We start from the raw sequence: 20,485 nt of genomic DNA, 5'->3' as shown, positions 1-20,485 counted from the left end.
TGGTGGACCCGGGTCCCAGGTTGCTCCTTCAGGAGGCTGGCAAATTCGTGCCAACTTTTAGGGTGTTCACTTGTCTCCACTTGCACAGGACTAGCAGAAGAGATTTCCTGAATTGTGGGACTTTGAGTGTGCACCCTGGGACTATCCTAGACACACAGGAACAGCTGTTGCCGGGAGGTCTCCATGGCTCCCAATGTGGGGCTCTCACAGGGCTGCTGTAGCATCCTTATGACATGGCCGTCAGCTTCTCTCAGGGAGAATAACTCCAGAGAGAGCAAGGTAGAAGCTCCAGTGTCTTTTCAGAAGTCACATGACATCACTCCTGCTGCATTTTGTCATTAGAAGCAAGTCATCCAAAACTCTGGTCTATATTCAAGGAGAGGGGAACTAGGATCCACCTTTATGAAGGGAGGATTGGGAAAGGATTAGTGGACTCCCTATAAATCCTCCACACTGGCCTATGGGATCCTGAGGGGATAAATGGGCAGGGCCTAGGAATCCATAGTTTATTCCCTGATGACCCTGATATGCTGTCACAGACTTGCCTGGCCTCAAGGACCCTTACCCCCAAAATGGTGGTCATCTCACCTACTTCAGTAGACACAGGAGGCAAGTGAAGGAAGAGTGACTCCAAGCCAATGGAATCGGTGAGCTAAGCATGATTCCTGAAGATTTATTTAATTATATGGATGTCCCTTACCATGGTATACATGAACAACTGGGGAACCATTTAGAAAATTCTCCATGTAACATTGAGCCTGTTACAAACGATCATCACCAAACCATATAAAAAAACAGGGAAAGATAGGATACAATATACGTATATATCTCAAGTGTATATCACACACTTGAAGGATGGCTGAAAGGCTGTAGCAAGACATGGAAAAGGCCTGGGAATGCATTTGTTATACAAAAAAGAACAGAGTTGCAGTTATGTAGGTGGGTGGTGAGAGGACTGGGAACACTTCAAAGAAATGCATATTACTGTTGGTTTTCTTGTCTCTTTGATAAAAGAGGGCCATTCTTTCTGCAGACCTTAGCTCAGCTGTCACCTTTTCAGAGACCTTTCAGACTTCTTGGTTAAAGCTGTTCTTCTCTGTATTATTCGGTATTTTAGTGCCTTGTTTGTGCCCATATAGCACTTGTCACATTTGCAAATGTCTCTCTCTGCAGCCTGTGGGTTCCCTTAAGAGAGGAAGGGACTGTGTCTGTGTTTGTAAGCACAGTGCCTTGGACATGCTTGTTGCCCAGGAATTGTTAATTGAGGTATGAATGAGGTGAGGTCTGAAGGAAGGAGGAGGAAGATGCTGCAGGTGCAGGAGGGAGAGTTCGTGGCTGGTTGAGGGAGGGGAGGCTTGGATCAGCCTAGAGCAGTGGGCCCTGATGTTTAAAAGTCCTAGAGATGTCTAAGAATCTAAGACTGCATGGGCCAATGCTTGAGAATCTGATTAAATCAGTGTTTCTCAACCTTGGGATTGCTTATGTTTTGGGTTAGATACTTCTTTGTTGGGGGGGGCTGTCCTGTGTAAGATGTTTAGCGGCATCCCTGTCCCTTGGAGGTCAATACCACATCCTCCCCTGTTGTGACAATTAAAAATACCAGATGTTGCCAAATGCCCCCTCGGACTGCCCACGGAGTTGGGTCAGAAAACCAGTCCAGCACCCTAGTGAGTCTGAAATTTTTCCATGAAGATGAACTGGGGTTGTAAAAGAGGGACACTGAGGCCTGTCTCACATAGGAACTGCTCTCTTCAGAACGTGTTCTTCAGACCGGTGGGGCGACAGGTATGGTGTGTGCTGCCACCTGTTGGTAGATGGTTGGGAGTGCACCCATGGCAATCCAGACCATGGGGACAATGAGGCCGCTTGCTTGGCAGGAGGGCCGGCAGCACGGCTGGCCATGAAGGGCTTCTCCTTAAGGATGGGCCAGGGAAACCCCAAATAAGGCCAGCCAGGGTGTGCAGCAACCAGGGGAGCCAGGGGAACAGGACATTTTCCTATCAATTTGGTCAAGTGTTTAATGATGTGTGTGTCAAAAAACGTATTTATTTCTCTCTTCCTTTTCCTGCAGACACTATGATCCCTCCTCCTTAGAAATCCTCTGCTTTGGGCTTGGTCCTCAAGGGTTTATATCAGGACAGGGACCCTTTGACATGGGGTCATGCCCACAGCTTCTTGTTCCTCAGCCATTCCCCTTGGCCAGACTGCTGGTGATCCCAGAGGCAGCCCCCTCTCACAGGCTACCCTTGTGGAGGTAAAGGGGGGTGGGGGAGTGAGGACTGACAGGGGAGAGGGCAGGAGGTTGGCACCTCTAATGGCCAAACCCAAATTTACCATCTTCTGGTACACCTGCCCCTTCTTTGCACCCCCAGCTCCATAGGGACAGCACCAGCCCTAGTTACACAGCCAGAAACATCACCTCCGTCAGTGAGTCCTACAGGCTTTGCTTCCTCTGTGAGTCTACTTCTACTTCGTCTACCCTCCCACCTCCACTGCTGTTTTCACCATTGTCTGAGGCTCCCTCATCCCAAGCCTAGGCCAGTGCAGTGGCTTTGTTGGACTCTTCTATTCCATGCAGTGTTGCCTGAAGTCAGACACCTGTGGCTGCATTGAGCTGGAAGCTTGGCCAGGGCAGGAATGTTCTAGATGGCTACACTCACATATCTACTACCTCGGGTTGAGGATGGGGGTGGGGATGTAGCCCGGCGTCTCTCTCCTGCAAGGAACGTTGAATGTGTCTGGGGGACTGGGGATACAAAAGACAAAGAAGGGAAGTTCCTTGGCCTCTAAAGCCTAGGCTTAGAACTGGCACACTGTTCCTTCCAGGACAGTCTGTTGATAGAGGAGGACCCAAGGCCGGCCAAGTTTTTATAGGAGGGGAAGTAGACTCCACCTCTTGGTGAGAGACTCTTGATGGTTGGGAAGAACTGGCTGCCATCTTTGCAGACAACCATTTTCCATTAAAGATTCACTTACTCACTTCATTTCTGCTAAAAAGCCTCCTGTCAGGCTTTCCCTGACTGTCCTGAGTAGACCCTCCCTTCATTGCTGCTACCCTTACACTGCCTTAATTTTCTACTGGACCTTTATCAGTACTTGACATTATAGTTCATACTTAGTGTTAACTTTTAGTCTTGCCCACTGCACAGTAAACCGCAAGAGAGGAAGGACTATGTTTGTTTAGTTCATTGTTAAGTCCTCAATATCTCTAAGAGCACTTGGCCCATTGTAGGAACTCAGTATATATTTGTTGAATGAATGAATGTTCCAGAGAAACTTTCTTCCATAGCACTTACCGAAGTTCATCATTACACGTAGATTTGTATAGTGATTTGAGCAAAGTCTATCTTTTCCACAAAGAAATACCCACCATTATTTTACATTGCTACTTCTTAGGGCAGTGTCTGGAAAATAGGAACCCATGATGAATTTTGGCTGGGTGAATGAACTCTGAGTGGAGGGACAGGCTGCAGGGCAAAAAGTGAGGCATCTTCCTAGGGAATCATCTCAATTTATAACACACAGATGCCAAATCTTGAAGAAGAGGGCTGTAAATAAAGATGTTCTGAGGGGTCTCATTTGGTTTAACAATGGACTATTGATTTCAGCTTGGTCATGTTTTCACAGTCCTGGGATGGAGCCCCATGTCTGGCTCTGTGCTCAGTGAGGAATCTGCTTGTCCCTCTGCCTCTGCTCCTCTCTTGCTCTCTCTCTTTCCCCCTCTCTCCCTCTCTTGCTAATAAATAAATCTTTAAAAATTTTTTTTAAATGTTCTGAATTGCCATTCTAACCCCCCATCTGGAGCAGCCACATGCCAAATTTCTCACTGTGAGGCTATGTAAAGTCACAGCATTTCTCTGAGGACCACCGGGGGTACTTCTGAAAAATGCAGGTGGGGGACCCACCCCCAAAATATTAATGGAGCACCTTGAGTGGGGAGACCCCACCACCTGCTGTACCAGTTGCCCTCCAGGTAATTCTCATGTGAACCACAGTTTCAGAAACATTGCTTTCCTTTTCTGTGTTCTAAGTTTGTGTTTCTGGGGGCTAGGTTTTCCTGTAAACCACCTGTGTCTATTAAGTCTTTGGTAGGTGTATTTATTTGTTTCTCTCAGAAGGCTTTGTAAACCAGCAGTCTATTCCATAATTTCTGGAAAATAAGGTGTGTTTCCTTCCCTTTTGAGGAACCTGATGCTCAGGGTCATGGAGAGATCATATGGTCCAATCCCCTGTGGTTGGGCAGGACAATGCTTAAACCATAGCAGACAGAAAGGAAGCAAAACTGGGTTTCTCCTTCTGCAGATTTACAGGGGTGGAATTAGGAGGTTTGTATCTGGAGCTTAAAGAAAGAAGAGTAGGGTCCTTGGTACAGTTAGTTAATGGGAAGCCAGTATTTCCCCAGGGTTGAGGAGGAACTGGGGAGGGAAAGGAAGGGTGAAAGGGCTTAATCTGCTTACGTAAGAGTCATGGAAGAACTTGTTTTGTAATGCCATGGCATCAGGGCTGCTAAGTTTAGATTTGAACCTGAAACTTCTGAACCTCGAGAGGCATCTGAGGCTGCTGCTCCCTGTGTTGGCGCTGGCAGGAAGGGCTGTCTATGTCTCCGGCTCCGTGGTCTCCACCTGGGCAGCTGGAGGAGATGGTGGGCATTAGAGGAAGGAGAGACCTAACTAGTTTTAGGAAAGCTATGGCAGGGGCACACGGGTGGCTCAGTCTGTTAAGTGTCTGACTTTGGCTTAGGTCATGGTCCCAGGGTCCTGGGGTTGAGTCCCGTGTCGGCTTCCCTGCTTGGTGGAGAGCCTGCTTCTCCCTCTCTCCCTCTGCTGCTCCTCCTGCTTGTACTCTCTCTCTCTCTCTCTGTCAGGTAAATAAATAAAATCTTTACCAAAAAAATTTAAAAAGGAAAGCTATGGCATTTGCAAAGAAAACCCTGATGGTCAGCCCAACCCCCACAATGTTTCCTCCAGCAAAGACTACAGTAGGTCATGGGGCGGGGGAGTCAGGGCACAAGAGACTGGAGGGGGGTTGGTGATGGCAGGAACCCTTTGGCTCCGTAGCCAACCTGGCTGCTGATTTGTTGCCTGCCTACCTGTCAACTACCCCCATCAGCCAGAAGGTCCCACCCACTAGCCAGGACAGAAGGGGAGTCACTGTTGGTGGGGCCAGTGAAGAAGTAACTACTCTCTTGGAGCCCCTTGGAGGGCCTTGGGGAAGAAGAACCAGCAGGCACTGTGGTCTCAGCTAGGGCAGATGCTGGGTCTGAGAGAAGACCTTGGTCAGCCAGGAGAAATCAGGAGAAGCCAGTCCTCTTCCCACAGAGTGTATGTGTGTCTGGCTGTTTGTGACTGGGGGTGGGGGTTGGCTTAGGGGAAGGGCTACAAGAGAGGGAGTATAGTCCACAGAACCATTCCCCTGACACCAATTACAAGTTTCAGTGTCTCCAAGATCACTTTACATGTAATAATGTACTAGAAGGACTTGCAGAACTCACTGAGGGCTTTTATACTCACGGTTATGGTTCTGGAAGATTGCCAACTCAGGAAGTGCACTCAAGCCTGGGGGACCAGAGATTTACTGGGGATCCATTGTCAATTTTCCACGTAGCTGACATCAGCTTCCAGTACCTCTGGAGGTCCAGCTGCTACTGTGTGACTCAAAGCCCCCACCCTAAATCACATTGTTAGCTTATCCTGTGTGGCCAGCCCTCATCCTAAACGAAGATACTCCTATCTGTCATGATCTTGCAAGGGCTCAGATATTATTTTCCAGAAGCTAAGGGCCAGTTCCAGATTCCAGAAGCTAAGGGCCAGTTCCAGACCTCTCTTAGAATGAGGTGAGGTTACATTCTTTATCACGCAGAGAGATTAAACAGCCCCCCCTGCCCACAGCAAGTCTTCGAGGCCATTCTTCCTAGATGATTGACAACCCATGGGCACGATTCCTAGCTGTCTGGCCAGGAAGACTGAGAACAACTGTCCCCAGAGTGTGCCACCTTCCCAGAGGGAGGAGTGAGCCACTCCAGGTGGGTCACCTGTCTTTGTGCTATGCGCCACTCACTGTCTATTTAGATGTCTTACTGAACACCTGCGATGTGAACAGCATTCTGAGGAGATAGGAGAATCAAGAGCAAACCGACTGTGAAAGAATTTTAAAGTGAGTTCCAAGCTATTAAAGAAACAAAGGGTTGGTCTCAGAGTAAGTACAGAGTGGGGAAAAGAAACTGCTTTAGATTGCACAGCAGGAAAAGGCAGCTTTGAGGAGGTTCCATGTGTTAGTTGAGAACGAGAAAGGAAGCAGCTTCGGGAAAGACAGGGGAAGAGCGTGCCTGGTGTAGGGCACGTGTGCCCCAGCTGCCACGTGATGCCTCCACACAGACTAGGAAAAGGCACCCGGAAGCAGAAACATAATTGCTTCCTTGGGGCTGACACAACCCTGTAAGGACCCAAGGTTACATGAGCCCCATCTGGACGGGATCTTAGCTCCACCCATCACCCCGGCCCCGTGCTTGTGGTGTGTGTAAGCCCCAGGACCCAACATGGCAAACTTGGACAGACAGTGTCTGGAAGCAAGCCCCTTTGGGGCAGCCCTACTGGCTTGGTACTGGAAACCAGGCCATTTTAACTCCATCTGACCTTGCCCGCTTTTCAAATAATGTTTTGTCTGTTAGCAGAGGCTATGGTGCAGAAATTGGGAAATTCTCCCTTAAGTCCCAGACCTTTGAGCAGTGCATGAAAGTTTCAATGCCACCCAGGTGCCCCCATAAATTGATTTTTTTAGTTTGTTTGTTTATTTATATATTTATTTTTTAGTAATTTCTCTACCCAACGTGGGGCTCAAACTCACGACTCATAGTCAAGAATCACAAAGTCTCGGGGCACCTGGGTGGCTCAGTGGGTTAAAGCCTCTGCCTTCAGCTCAGGTCATGATCCCAGGGTCCTGGGTTCGAGCCCCACATTGGGCTCTCTGCTCGGCAAGGAGTCTGCTTCCCTCTCTCTCACTACCTGCCTCTCTGCCTACTTGTAATCTCTGTCAAATAAATAAATAAAATCTTAAAAAAAAAAAAGAATCACAAAGTCTCAGGGTGTCTGGGTGGCTCAGTGTGTTAAAGCCTTTGCCTTTGGCTCAGGTCGTGATCCCAGGGTCCTGGGATTGAGCCCTGCATGGCTCTTTGCTCAGCGCCCTGCGTCTCTGACTACTTGTGATCTCTGTCTGTCAAATAAATTAAAGAAAAAAAAAAAAAAGAATCATAAAGTCCCATAAATTGAAACACAACTTTCATTATTAATACTGAATAAATTTCCTTCCGGTATTTCTGTGTGTCTGTATATATAATTTTTTAAAAACCATGGGTATGATGTTGAAACTTCTTGGAACTGCTTTAAACCTAGGAACCTCATGGTTTTGGATACGCAAGAGAAAATTTTTTATTGTGTTTATCTTGTGATGTTCCCAGGATCTGGTCTCCATCTCTCTTTCATTGGTTGGCTTCACTCTTAGGGCAAATCTTTATTTTAAAAGCCCCTGGAAGTCTGGATGGGGCATTGGTCCAACCCGGTAGCCGATGGAGTCAGTTCCATCAAAGCTTGAGGACTGAGGGAAAAGGGTCATTCCCTCCAAAGAAAAGGGGTTATACCTGATCTGGGTTTGTTAGTTCATAATTACAAGAGAGGATCTGATTGGCTGGTCTTGAGTCAGCGGCCACCCCGGGCCCAAAGCCCTGGTAGACAGAGTGAAGGTGGGGCTGGGGGTGGGGGTGCTAAGCCTGGCAAGTCAGGAGGCCTTATTCAGTTGTTCCCTGGGGGCTGTGGTGGGGATAAGTCAACACTAGGGTCTGAGGATTCCATGTCCCACCAGGGTTCTTCACTGTTTTCTGAGCACTTACTTGCATTGTCTTCCATTTTAAACTTGCCACAGCCCTCTTAAGTTGAAGCTGAGCGGTTAGCCCTGTTGCCCAGGGTCACACAACCAGTGAGTCAAAGGGAACTCCCTCGTGATTAATCTGAAAGCAGCACCTAGGGAAGCCCCAGAAGGAACCCACAACAGGTGGGGCAGAGGGAACTCTTCCCATGCTCAGGGTCCTGAAAGAGGGTTTGGCAAGGAGTGGTGCAGAGGAGGAGCCCCTCGGACATTTGGTCTGGGCATCACACCTGCGCTTCACTGGCACAGGGTGAGGAATCTGCTTCTCGCTCATGTGAGGTTTCCAGAACCCCATGTTCCCGTAGAGCCATCTGGTTCCGTCCTGCCTCCCTGAGGTCCTGTCCTCCCAAAGTCCGCTGAACTGCACTCATGGGTAACCAGTGGCTTTCCTTGCCACACTTTCTCCAGGAGTGTGCCAGGGCCCCTGTGTGCTAAGTGGGGATGAGGAAGCCCTGAGTCCCCTAGTCCGCTATGAAGCCGCTTACGGGCCTGGGGAGAGTGCGAGCATCCGTCCTCCACGCTCCAGGACCTCAAGAGGTTTAGCTGTGCTTGCTCCCAATTCCAATCAGACTTCAGCTCTCTATAGAGCCCAGCACACCGTGTCACCACCCCCACCCATAACCTAGTGCCCTTCGTCCTCAACATCCCACCCCCACTGGAACCCCAGTTGCCCTTTCCCATTTAAGCTGCCATCTCTTTCCAGAAGCCTGTCCTGACTGCGTCTGCCCACGCCCCACTTGCCTACTTCTTGAATTTGTGCCAGAGCTGGTTGTGAACGAGTGTCCCGATTTCATAACCCAGCGCCTCCTCCACCCGGGCCCCAGACGCCTCAAGCCTTGGAGAACGTTTGTTGGCTGAGGCGAAAGACGCGCGGAATCTTCATCAAGTTACGAAGGGATTCATTCTGGGAACACTCAGTGGTAATTCTTGGTGAAGGAGACCACCCGCTCAGGCCTAGCAGGGAGCCGCCACACTCCACCCGAGCTCGGCGGGAGGCAGGCCCCTGCTGGACGCTGATTTCCTCCCCCGAGGGGCCCTCGGCTGGCCAGAACCTGCATGACCTCTGCGCGCTGTGAGACTCAGCAGGAGACATTCTGGCGAAACGCAATTTACTCTTTTCACTTCTCAAAATGCTGGGAAAATGGCTACTAGCAGTTTCGTTCCAGGGAAAAAGTGTCTGCTAAACTGGAGCGCGAGCTCGGCGCACAGGGGAGTTTTCTCAGCGCTTCGCCCTCGGCCGCCCTAGGTCTCGGAGAGCCTGGGGTCAGAGGTGCAGCAACAATCCTCCGAAGCCGGGAGCCGGGAGCTGTGGCCGCTCCTCCGTATCCCCGCCGCCTTGGGCGCCCAGGTCCCCAGCCGGGCCTGGAACTGCCCCCCAGGAGCCCGATTTAACACCGCTTGCGGGCTTTTGCCAGGGTGGGAGTCCCGGGGGTCCCGGAGGCCACCCGGGCTAGACGCTGGTCCAGCATCGCCGCATCATTTCCCGGGGGAAAGCGATTGTCTCCCAGCCTCAAGGTCGGGATGTGGGCCCAGGATCCCGCGCGTCTCCTTTTGGCACAGGTCCCCGCCTCCGGCCACCGCTTAGCGAACCGGAAGACCCTCCTCCCTCCACGCAGGCTTCAACCCCGCGGAGTTCCAGCCGAGACCCGCCCGCATGGGCGGCCGGGACGCGTGTCCCCGCGCACGCACACATCTTGCGCACGTCAGCCCTCACGCCGCCTCATTCCCGTGCCCGGGCGCACGCAGCTCTCACGCGTGCCCGCATACCCCGTGCGCACACGCATCCGTGGCGGGCACTGAAGGCGCAGGAAGGTAAGGGCGCGAGCCCGCAGGACCTGGGGACCCGGGCCCAGGCCTGGGCGGTGTCCGGGGCGGGCTCAGGGGCGGAGCTCGCCGGTCGGGGCGCGTAGGGTCGGGGCGGGTCCGCGCCGCCGCTGTCCGCGCCGTCCCGCCCTCGGCCCGCTCGCTTCGTTCCTCTCACTGCAGCCCCCGCGGTAGCAGCCGCTGAGCCAGCCGCCGCCGCCGTTGAGGTAGGCTCCTCGGAGAGCGGCTGGCGCTTTGCGGGCGCCGGGGGTCGCGGGCCTGGCCCCGGGGAGCTGACGCGGAGGCGGCGGGGGGAGGAGCGGGCGTGGGCGAGGGGCCGAGGGCCAGGCCCTAGGGAAGGAGCCCGGGCGCCCGGCGCGGGCCTGGCGGGTCCGCGGCGGGCACAGCAGGCCGCGCGGGCCGGAGGCAAGCGGGCCGGGGCCGGGGAGCGGGAGGCCGGACGTCCGGGGGCGCCTTCGGCTGGGACTGGAGCCTGCGGGGACCTGCGGGAACCTGCGGGCGGAAGGGCACGGGCCGCCGCGGGAAGGCCAGGCCGGCTCCAAGTCTAGGTGACCTTTCCCGGCGGCGCCCTCTGGCCCTGGATCCCAACAGCGCGGGTCGGGAGGGGGACCGCCTTCCACCCACGCTCGCCGGGCTCGGCCCACGGACCTGTGCGGGCCATGCTGTCGCCGCGGGGATGAGTTCCTGTGACGACCGTGGCCCTTCGCTCCGTGTCCGGCGTGTCTGGTCCACGCCCAGAGAAGCTGGCGTCCAGCACTTGTCCGCCGGTGCCAGCTCCTTACCGGGCGGTACCGGAGGCTGAGAGTCGACTTAGGCCTCTGGGGCCAGGGCATTAGGCTAGGCCTCGGGAGAGGACGCCCCGTGGGGAGCGGTTGTGGCCTCCTTGGCCTTAGGAGGGATTCCTGGTTCGTTTGCCCATTCATTCACCGAGTGCGGCGGTGCTTTCACGAACTGGTTAAGAGCCCTTGGATTTCAGAGCTGCAGTCCTAGTGACTGGTCCAAGGTCACGCCGCTGGGACGATACCAGGCCTGGGTTTTCTCATCTGTGGCATAGGAGCAATTATAGCTCTCCTTCGTTGGGTTTTTGGGAAGAATGAAATGAGTTGCTTAGCGCAGAGCCTTAGATAGAAACCTTGACAGCCTTGAGGCTTTTCGGGAGGATTTATCCCATCCTCTGCAGACCATTTTAACTCCACGTGGTGTTCTGGAAAGGGTTCAATAAACATAGCCAGCCCCTGTTATTTTAAACATCATTACTAAGCATTTATGTGCCAGGCATTGAGTAACTTTCAGGATAATTCATGAAAAATCCTGTAAGTTTATAGACAGACAAGGTCAGGCTGAAGCAGGAAGTTGCATGTGGGTGCAGATCTGAGGGAAGCCTAGCCCTTGACCAGCCTCACCTCTGTGGAGAGATAGAGAATGGACCCCTCCTTTGCCTAATACTCGGTTGGCAAGGCCAGGGCAAACTGCCCAGGACTAGCCTTGTTTCTCCACCCCGGCTGTGGACCGAGTTCTACGGGGTTCGGCTTAAGCCCTATGCAGCTTTGTTTTCAGTGCCTGGGGTGGTGCCACTTGGCGCACAGTAGATTTGAGAAGAGTCGATGGGGGTAGATGCACTCTTGAGAGGCAGCTCACCCTTCCTGATAGGAGGATAGTTTTTAGCATTGCAGCACATGGCTTATAGTAGGTGCTCATTAAGTATTTCTGAAATTATTGAACAGGCATATGTCGTGGCTGCAGGCCCTGACCATAGTCTCTTGATCTTGGACAACCTTTCCAAGGGACATGCACATCTCGTTCACTTCTAGAAAATAGCCTTGCTTAGCAGGGTCACACGTGTTTTAAGACCTGCAGTGGAATGTACAGCCCTAGAGTGCTGAGAGGTGAAACTGTTTCCTAATTTGAAATAACTGTTTTAAACATGTCACCTTCATTCTGTGACTTTTCATGTCCTGTGGGAAACCTGTAGAACTGGTGTTTCTAGGCCTGCAGGGGAGGGTGACCCAGGTGAATGGGATTCTCCTAAGGTTTTGGGCCTGGTTGCTTTGCCCTCTTTCTTTCTTTTTTTTTTTTTTTTCCTTTTTTTATTTTTTTAAGATTTTAAGATTTTATTTATTTGACAGAGCAAGAGATCACAAGTAGGCAGAGAGGCAGGTGCTCACCCTGTTGAGCAGAGAGCCTGATACGGTGCTCGATCCCAGGACCCTGAGATCATGACCTGAGCCGAAGGCAGAGGCTTAACCCACTGAGTCACCCAGGCACCCCGCTTTGCCCCCTTTCTGATGGTGGGTGGGTTGGTAACTTCTGCTGGAGTTGTCCAGAGTAAAATGCTCAACCCTGCTCTCAGTTGGTTACTTAGTTTTATTTCTGTATTCTGTGCTATAAGCAGGAGCTATCTGTAGACAAACACAGTGGCTTTGGGGGACCCTATAGTAAGGAGTTGCCTGTGGGCTGCTGGTCCTGATGGGTACTAGGCAGATGTGGGCAGTACCCTTCAAGCTGGTGGTAAGGAGGGACATTAACCCCCACGTTTACCTGTAAGATGCTCCCAAGACACTGCAGTTCACTCTGTCCTTGGTGGAATTTCTCATGGCCTGACGTCTTTGTTGGTGGTGACTGAGAGAAGCCTGTGTGTGGTTGAGAGCCAGCCCAAGCCTGCAGGTAGCCCCTCAGGGCCCTCAGAGGGTCTGTGGCCTTGGAGTTCCTCCAGACTCCTCTGATAGCCACTGAGGAAATGTGACCAGTGGGATCCTCTGCTGGGCCTGGGCACCTTCCTCCTTTTGACTGCCTGCCCTCAGGGGGTGTGGGTGATTGGGTATCCATGCCCTTTACCCAAAACTGTGCTGGAGAGAGGCTTGGAGAGCAGATTGCGTTCACAGCTTGGCTCTGACATGAGCCGTTTGATCTAGTACAGGTCAGGTTGCTGTCTTATTCCTCAGTTTCTCCACTGTGTCATCATCATCATCAAAACAGTCGTTCTTACTAGAGAGCCTGCTCAGCACCCCCCCGGGGAATTCACATATGTTCTGTGACATTGAATCCACCATCCTACAAGCCTTGGGAGAGAGGTACCATTGCTTCCTTTTCGTGGGTCAGGAGGCTTGCAGAGTTGGGACCAGGGCTGGCAGATTCACACTGAGGTTGCCACACCAAAGGGCCCTGCGATGAGCTAATAGATGTGAAAGGTAGACTCTGCTGTCCAGCAGGGGAGTGTTCTTTCACACTGATCCGAGTGAACCTGTGTATGGCTGGGTGTAGGCTAGCTCGCTGTCAGCGGATTGCAGTCCGTGGAGTTGCAAAGACGATGACCCTGGGCGAATTAGGAGAAAGGTTAGTTTTTCCTGGAATGAGGTAGGAGGCATTCTAGGACCTACGTGGAGAATATTCAGCTAAATAGTACCTCATTGTCGTCAGGGAGGACTTTGGACCCTGTGGTTGAGGTTGACCTTTTGATAACTTGCATAGCACCTGTAATTATACTAGGAAATCTATAAAATGCAAACCTCTAACAAAACACTATCTGTGGTTGTTGCATACCTCCCAGGTACCATTTACTGTAGTAAGTGTTTTATGTTAATAATCTAATTCATTTCTCACAGCGATGCTGAGACAGGTACTCCTTCCCCATACTAGAGCTGAAGAAAAGTGAGACTTGTCTTGCCCAGGTTACATATCTAGAGAGCTGTGGAGTGATATTGGAACTCAGGGCTGCTTGACTCCCAAATATATCTGCCCAAGCACTATTTTTTTTTTTTTAAAGATCTTATTTATTTATTTGACAGTGAGAGAGATCACAAGTAGGCAGAGAGGCAGGCAGAGAGAGAGAGAGGGAAGAAGGCTCCCTGCTGAGCAGAGAGCCCGATGTGGGGCTCGATCCCAGGTCTCTGAGATCATGACCCGAGCTGAAGGCAGAGGCTTAACCCACTGAGCCACCCAAGCGCCCCAGCACTGTCTATTTTAACCCCACTAGGTCAAGCCAGGTAGCAAGGCTCCAGGGAACTTGAGGAGTCTGAGGCCAGGCAGGAGCCCTGGGTGCACCTGGGACTCAGACTTGGCATGTTGCCTGCCAGCTCAGGCCTTTCTTCCCTTGATGGGTGGAGAGGCAAGCAGGGTGTCCCCAAGTCAGTTACATTGTCTTGAAGCTTCTTATGGAAGGCTTTGCTGGGGTGGCCTACCTCCCAGAGTGTTTTAAAATAGAAGCAACTGCCTAGGAAGCTGGGCTGCCCAGTGTGAGACTGTCGTGGAGTGGGAGGGAAGGACAGCTGCACTGGGAACACAGACTTGCTACCCAGAGTGCAGGACGTTGGCTTTGCCAGCCCCCTGTAGACCTAACCAGAGGCTGCCTTTATCGTGAGAGAGTGTGTATGAGATGGGGGTGTGTGGGGAGGCTTCTGATGGTGTTGGCCCAATATATTGGCTTTCAGAGCTGGGCTGGCCTCCTACTGGGGAACTTGCTTTTCCTGGTCCCCAGACATAGGGGGAGGTGCTTTTATTGGAATCCCTGGCTGGTGTGATGCTCCTTCTATAAGCTGGCCCAGTTCTGCTTGGACAAACCACCTCTAATGCTGTTAAGAGAAACAGCAGAGCCAAAGGCTTTCCTGCAGTTTTCCTTTTCTGAGGGAAATTCAGGATGGTGATGGTGATGGAAGTGATTGCTGTGTTGGTCAGGGTCCTTGCAGGGATCAGGTGCAAACTTATGTGCGGTAATCAAAGAAAGCATAATGAAGGGATCATTTGCAAAGGTGTGAGGAGGGTGTGGAGCACCTGACAAGTGATGTGTGTCCCACCCACCCCCTACTCTGGGTCCTTTGGAACCTGGACGGGGCCCCTTGGCAGGAGCTGTGGCCTTGGAAAGTAATCCGAGCCCACCTGAGGCCAGTAGGGAGGGAGCTTGGGGAATGAATACCCCAGCCTCTCTCTCCCATCTTCTTCTGGTGCCTCCTGTTGGCGAAAACCAACCATCCTGTGATAGCAGTCCATAATGATTAGCTCTTGAGGCATAGAACAGGATGGAGCTGGAAAGTGGATCTGGAGGAGCAAACAAAGACTATCCAGAATGGGGACACCTGGGTGGCTCAGTCAGTTAAGTGCATCTGCTTTCAGCTCGGGTCATGATCCTGGGGTGTTGGCATGGAGTCCTGCATCGGGCTTCTTGCTCAGGAGGGTCTGCTTCTCCCTCTGCCTGCTGTTCTCCATGTTTGTGCACACGCTCTCTCTCTCTCTCTCTCTGACAAATGAATAAATAAAATATAAAAAAAAAAAAGAATTGCAGAATAATGGATTATGATTAGCACTGCTGTTTATGGAGCACTCACTGTGTGCCAGACATTCCTACATGTCCTGCCTGCCTACCTTACTTCATCTTTGCAGTAATTCTGGTAGAAAGGCATTGTTGTTAGCCCCATTTACAGATGAGCAAAATGAGACCCTGGGAATATAAGTTTATCAAAGTCTTGTCCAAAGTTACACAGCTGGTAGAGGCTGGTGCTGGTAGAAGCCCCGCCAGTCTCATAGCTCCTTCTAGCAGTCACTGGACCTTGCTGCCTGGGCACCCGAATGGGCTGGGAAATGCCATGGCAGGGTGGCTCCTGCTGTTTAGGTCCTAGCCCTCTTGTACCCTTGCTCTCGAAGATGGTGTCTCTCAACACACTAACCTTGCGCAGAAGACTTTCCTGACTGAGCTGAATGCTACCCTGTTCCCTGTGTCAGCCGCTGCAGTGGTTGTCCCCTCTCTGAGGGTACCTGGATTCTTCTGCCTCTGCCGATGAAAGTGCTGTGCTACCTGTTAAGTTAGGCTAGGAAGGGCGGAGAGGGAGGGAAGAAGGCTTTGGAACAGCTAGCTCAGGCCATTCTCAGGTACGCTAAAGTTAGGGAATTCTGTCTTACTTCTGCCTCCTGATAAGGGTGGCCTGAGCCCCAGGTGGTCACCTGGGAGTAGAATGTGCCCCTGATAGGCCTTGCCTGTTAACCCTGCCATCTCAGTGTAGTTTGAATCTGTTCTTGGAACCGGGATAGATAACTTTCCACATGGCTTTTCCTTTTGGCACCTGCACTGCAATTGCCTTTTAGAATGTGGTTTATTGCAGTATCCTGAAGACAGCATAGCTCAATTTCACACACACTGGTTGGGTTTTTTAGTTTTCTGTTCTTAAAAAAATTACCAATATATACCAACAACTTAAATAATGAAGCGGAACAAACACTGAAAATCCTATTTTAACTCCACTCCTTCCTTAAGCCCCTTTTCCTTTCCAAGCAGCTCCCAGGCAGCCACAACTTACAGATGGGCTTACAGCTTTTCCATCATATGCAAATGTGTGAACATATGAACATGTATGTGAAAGGGTTTTCCTCTAGTAACATGGAATTACACATTGTGACTTATTTTTTTCATTTAACTACAGCTGGCCCTTGAGCAGCATGGGGTCAGTCGAAAATCCTTGTACGACTTTTGACTCCTTCCAGATTTAGCTACTAATAGCCTACTGTTGACCAGAAGCCTTACAGGTAATATATAGTCAATTAGCACATATTTTGTATGTTATATATATTATATTACAGTAGACTAAGCTAGAGAAAAAATATTAAGAAAACTGTAAGAAAGAAAAAATACACTTACAGTAAGTACTACACTGTATTTGTTGAAAAAAATCCACATAAAAGTAGATTTGTTCAAATCTGTGTTGTGCAAGGGTCAGCTGCGTATCAAACATAGCTTTCTTTGCCACCAAGCATAAACCCATCTCATTCTTTTTGATTACCACGTGATACTCCTTAGTTTGCAAGCCCTCTGATTTTATTCATTCATTTCCCTGTTGGCCATTTACATTGCTTTTGGCTTGTGTGTTGTCAATCATGCTGCCGTGAGCACCCTCATGCACCCGTCTTTGGGTGCCTTGGGTGGGTTCCTCATGGTTGAATTGCCACTAGGTTAACGTATGCCCACTTAGGCACTGGCCAGCCCCTGTCTCCAAAGGGACTGTCCTGTACAGAGTACTTAACACTTGGCGTGAGCAGGACTCACCATTTTCCACACCAACAGTGGATGTTTTCATATATGTTTTTGCCAGTTTGTTGAGTGAGCCTCTCAAACACAGATGTGTCATTCACTTTAAAAGCGGCTCCCTGAGGCTATTAGAATGTTCTGAGGTCAGAAGTGGCAGTGATCCCTTCTGAAGGCACTGGGTCTCCTCAGCCCGAGTGGAGCTCCCCTTAGGCCACGGTGGGGGTGGAGGGTGCTGGATGTGGGTCTCTCCACCCCCTCTCCCTGGTCGCCTTGCACCTTCCCTGTAGAGGGAGAGCCTGCTGCCTGGCTACATTGTCATTTACTTAGACCCTCTTGTCGGTTACTAAGTTTCTATTTTTTTTTCCTCCTACTATAAAAATACTTTCTTGCTCCTTGCACATTTACGCATTAAACAGGCATTTATATTGAATATCTGCTACGTGCCAGGGCTTGTCATCTTTGACACATAGCTTTTTACATATTTTGGATAAATTTAGGCATGACAGGCTCTGGGATGCTTTGAGTTCAAGGTATGATTTGGGGGTAGGTGTGCACTGTGGGAGTGTTGGGGGTGCTAGGAACAGAGCAGCGTCACTGCCAGGCAACTGATGAGTCAAGGAAGCCGTGTTCCCCAAGGCAGAGGTTATGTAAGTGTTATGCAGGCCATGCTAGACGATATACTATCTCTACCCTTCCAGCTTCCAGTATGGGCTGGATTTTCATTCCTCAGCTGGAGTGGAGCTTACATAATCCGTTCAAGGTCAGCCAGGGTATGGTTGGGTAGGTAGCCTAGCAGGCAGTGGAGGGTTACCAGGGGCTCCTGTCTCCTGCTGTGACTTACTAGTCTTTCTCAAAGTCATCAGTGACTGGGGATGGGTCTGTTCAGCCCAATCCTGTCCATCCCTTGTGTTCCACATATCCTCGGGAACCAGGCTCCCAGGCTCCCAGGCTCCCAGGCAGACAGCGGGGTTCCTGCTTTCCCTAGGCAGCTTTCTGGCATCTGGCCAGGGCTGGCTGCCTTCCTATGTCAGAGTGCCCCACTTCGTGCTCAGTCCCCAGAGGCTGGGCTTCTGAAGGCACATGGGGTGGATGCTGCAGAGACAGATGGTGAGCGATTTGGAGCTGATCTGGGTGGAGGTAGGGGCTGGGGCCAGGGTTCAGCTTCAGAGTCAGCACTGGCGGGAGGTTACTGAGAAAGTAGGATGCCAAGCTCTCTTCCCTCTGGTCCTGGCCTGAGAAAACATGAATGGGAATTGTAATTTCTACACCAAAATTGTTTTTGCAGTGGGTACTGAGGACTGTGTAAAAATGGGCATATCCTGGGTGCTGTTGGCAGTTGTAAGAAAGCGGAATCTTGGCCCTTGCCTCAGTCCTCCAATAAATGCAGAAGGAGACTGGGTGGGGAGAGCAGAAGATGGCACCAAAATCACAGGGAAGCTGCATTTCACAGCACTTGGGGGCTTTCTGTAAGGGGGAGTCATCCTCTTGCCTTTTTTGGTGGGTGTGTGCTCAGGTCCAGGAGTGGGTTTGGCTTCCACTCAGCTGGGGGTTGCTCTGCATCTTCCCTGCCAGGGGCTGAGCAGGAGCCAGATGGAGAGCCTGGCCTGATCCATGCTCCCTCTGTGCCCCCAACTCCTTTGTCTTTAGAGGGTAATCTCTTTAATGACCACAGCCATGTACTTTAGGGTGATATTTGCTGGCAGTGGAGTGGGTTTTTTTTTTTTTTTTTTGACAGGTGGCTTTACTTGTTCGGTTTTGGGAATTAGTGACGAGCGAGGGTATTTCGGGAGCATTAAATGATGAGTGATCTGCCTTTTCCCTGAGGGGCAGACCAGTCCAAATATGAAAGCTGCTCCTGTCTGGTGAGGTGGGTCCTAGAGCCAGCAGAGGGTACTTGGGAAGGCCCTGGCGCCTGAGGTACAGTGAGGTCTTAGCTCATCTGGAGATATTGCCACTGTACTGCTCCTCCCCTTACCTGGGGCTGAGTTTGTGGCCCAGTGGGGGGAAGGCAGCTCTGAAGAGGGGTGCTCAGTCCACTGATTCCTGTTAGCATTGTTTGGGGTGGAGAATACTGTGGGCCCTTAGCTGAGATGTTGTGCAGATTTCCTTGGGGCTGCATAACTTCAGCCTTGGACACAGGGTTGTTTCATTCCTTCTCCTTGGAGGAAACCAGGGCAATCTGTGGCCAGAACATATGCCGTATGCTGGGGGTATTCTGTTCTGGAGGACCTGGTGGATGGTTTCCTGCTCTGTCTCAGGGGTGGATGTGTCTGTGAGGTTTGTTTTGGGTGGAAGGGGAACAGGTCAGGAGACAGGAGTCCCCAGACTTGAAACAGCCAATTGACAGACTAAAGTGGATCTTCCCCCATTTTCTTTGTGCCTGACCCTAATGTGGACTGAGCTATCCATGGTTCTAGCTTGATCATGTGCAAGAAATAACAAGAGCAACAAAAATAGGATAGCATAAACAGCTCACTGGGCTGCTCCACTCCGCTCTGCTCTGACACAAAAGTGAGGTGAAGCAGAATTAGCAAAACCTCTGAAAAATGTAAAATAGGACTTGGACCACAATTTTATAATTGTGGTAGTTTGTAGTTGTTTATTTTCTAGTGCACTCATTGCTTCTTGCAGTGTCTTGGAAATTAAGGCTTAGGTCATCAGTGTGGCTTCATTTGGGTTACTGTCCCCCTGGGCTCACTTGAACCACTTTCATGGGGTTCCCACTTACCGGGAACATGCCATGCAGGTGTTTGTTTGTGTGAATACATACATATGTGATTTCATGTAGGGTATATGCAGATTCAGTTTGGCAATTTAGGATACTGTATTTTAAAAATTAATGGAACCATCTGTGGGTTTATTGGATTTCCACTAATTGAGGCTAATGATTCTGGAAATGGAGAAGATGCATGTGATGGTTGCTGTCTCGTGGCTTCTCTCCGCCTCTGTGTGTGCTGCCCTGGGTTAGGATTTTAATGCTGTGTATGTACTGAGTCATAGCAAAGCCTCCCAGGGACACAGTGTGATCTTTAGGGCAAGGACTATTTGAACTACTCACCTTCCTTGAACACAGAGATGTTTAATAAATGCTTGTTGACTGACTTAGGATATACAACAATTTCAGGTAGTACTTTGATAGTTTATTTTATTTTATTTTTTAAAGATTTATTTATTTATTTGATAGACACACACATACACACACACACACACACACACACACAGTGAGAGAGGGAACACAAGCTGAGAAATGGGAGAGGGAGAAGCAGGCTTCCCGAGGAGCAGGGAGCCTGATGCGGGGCTCAATCCCAGGACCCTGGGATCACGACCTGAGCCAAAGGCAGACACTTAACGACGGAGCCACCCAGGTGCCCCGCTAGTTGGTTTTAAAGATTTATTCATTTATTTTATAAAGAGAAAGAGCATAGGAGAGTGGGGGAGAGGGGAGGGGCCGAGGGAGAGGGAGAGAAGCAGACTCCCCGCTGAGCATAGAGCTCCATCTCAGGACCCTGAGATCATGGCCTGAGCCGAGATCAGGAGTTGGGTGCTCAACTGAGCCACCAGGTGCCCCTGATGGTTTTCTTTCTCCCTTCCTCCTTCCCTTCCCTCCTTTCTTTTTAAATATTTTATTTATTTATTTATTTGAGAGAGAGCGAGAGAAAGCATGAGCAGGGGAAGGGGCAGAGGGAGAAGCAGGCTCCCTGCTCAGCAAAGGGGCCTGATGTGGGACTTGATCCC

General features: G+C 50.8%; 1 protein-coding gene and 1 long non-coding RNA gene across 3 annotated transcripts in view; one reads left to right on the top strand and one right to left on the bottom strand.

Moving 5' to 3' along the window:
• Window positions 1–4,037: 4,037 nt before the first annotated feature.
• LOC116855128 lies at window positions 4,038–14,208 on the bottom strand. Its single transcript, XR_004380295.1, has 4 exons — window positions 14,196–14,208; window positions 9,009–9,011; window positions 7,865–7,870; window positions 4,038–4,110 (listed from the first exon to the last, which is right to left on the bottom strand). It is a non-coding gene; the product is annotated as an uncharacterized LOC116855128 (long non-coding RNA).
• Window positions 9,603–20,485, top strand: part of VDAC1 (voltage dependent anion channel 1) — a 29,005-nt gene continuing 18,122 nt past the window's right edge. The window contains exon 1 of one of the 2 annotated variants that reach the window (XM_032837550.1): window positions 9,603–9,729. The gene's annotated coding sequence lies outside the window, so the exon portion shown is untranslated. Of the gene's footprint in view, window positions 9,730–9,821; window positions 9,948–20,485 lie in introns of those variants that run through there. The other variant, XM_032837549.1, reaches the window with a different exon arrangement.

The sequence above is a fragment of the Lontra canadensis genome, unplaced genomic scaffold (assembly GCF_010015895.1).
Source record: "Lontra canadensis isolate GAN:19392208 unplaced genomic scaffold, GSC_riverotter_1.0 scaffold99, whole genome shotgun sequence".
NCBI lineage: Eukaryota > Metazoa > Chordata > Mammalia > Carnivora > Mustelidae > Lontra > Lontra canadensis.
The sequence above is the reverse complement of the archived record's forward strand: the minus strand, read 5'-3'. Positions and strand labels throughout refer to the sequence as shown.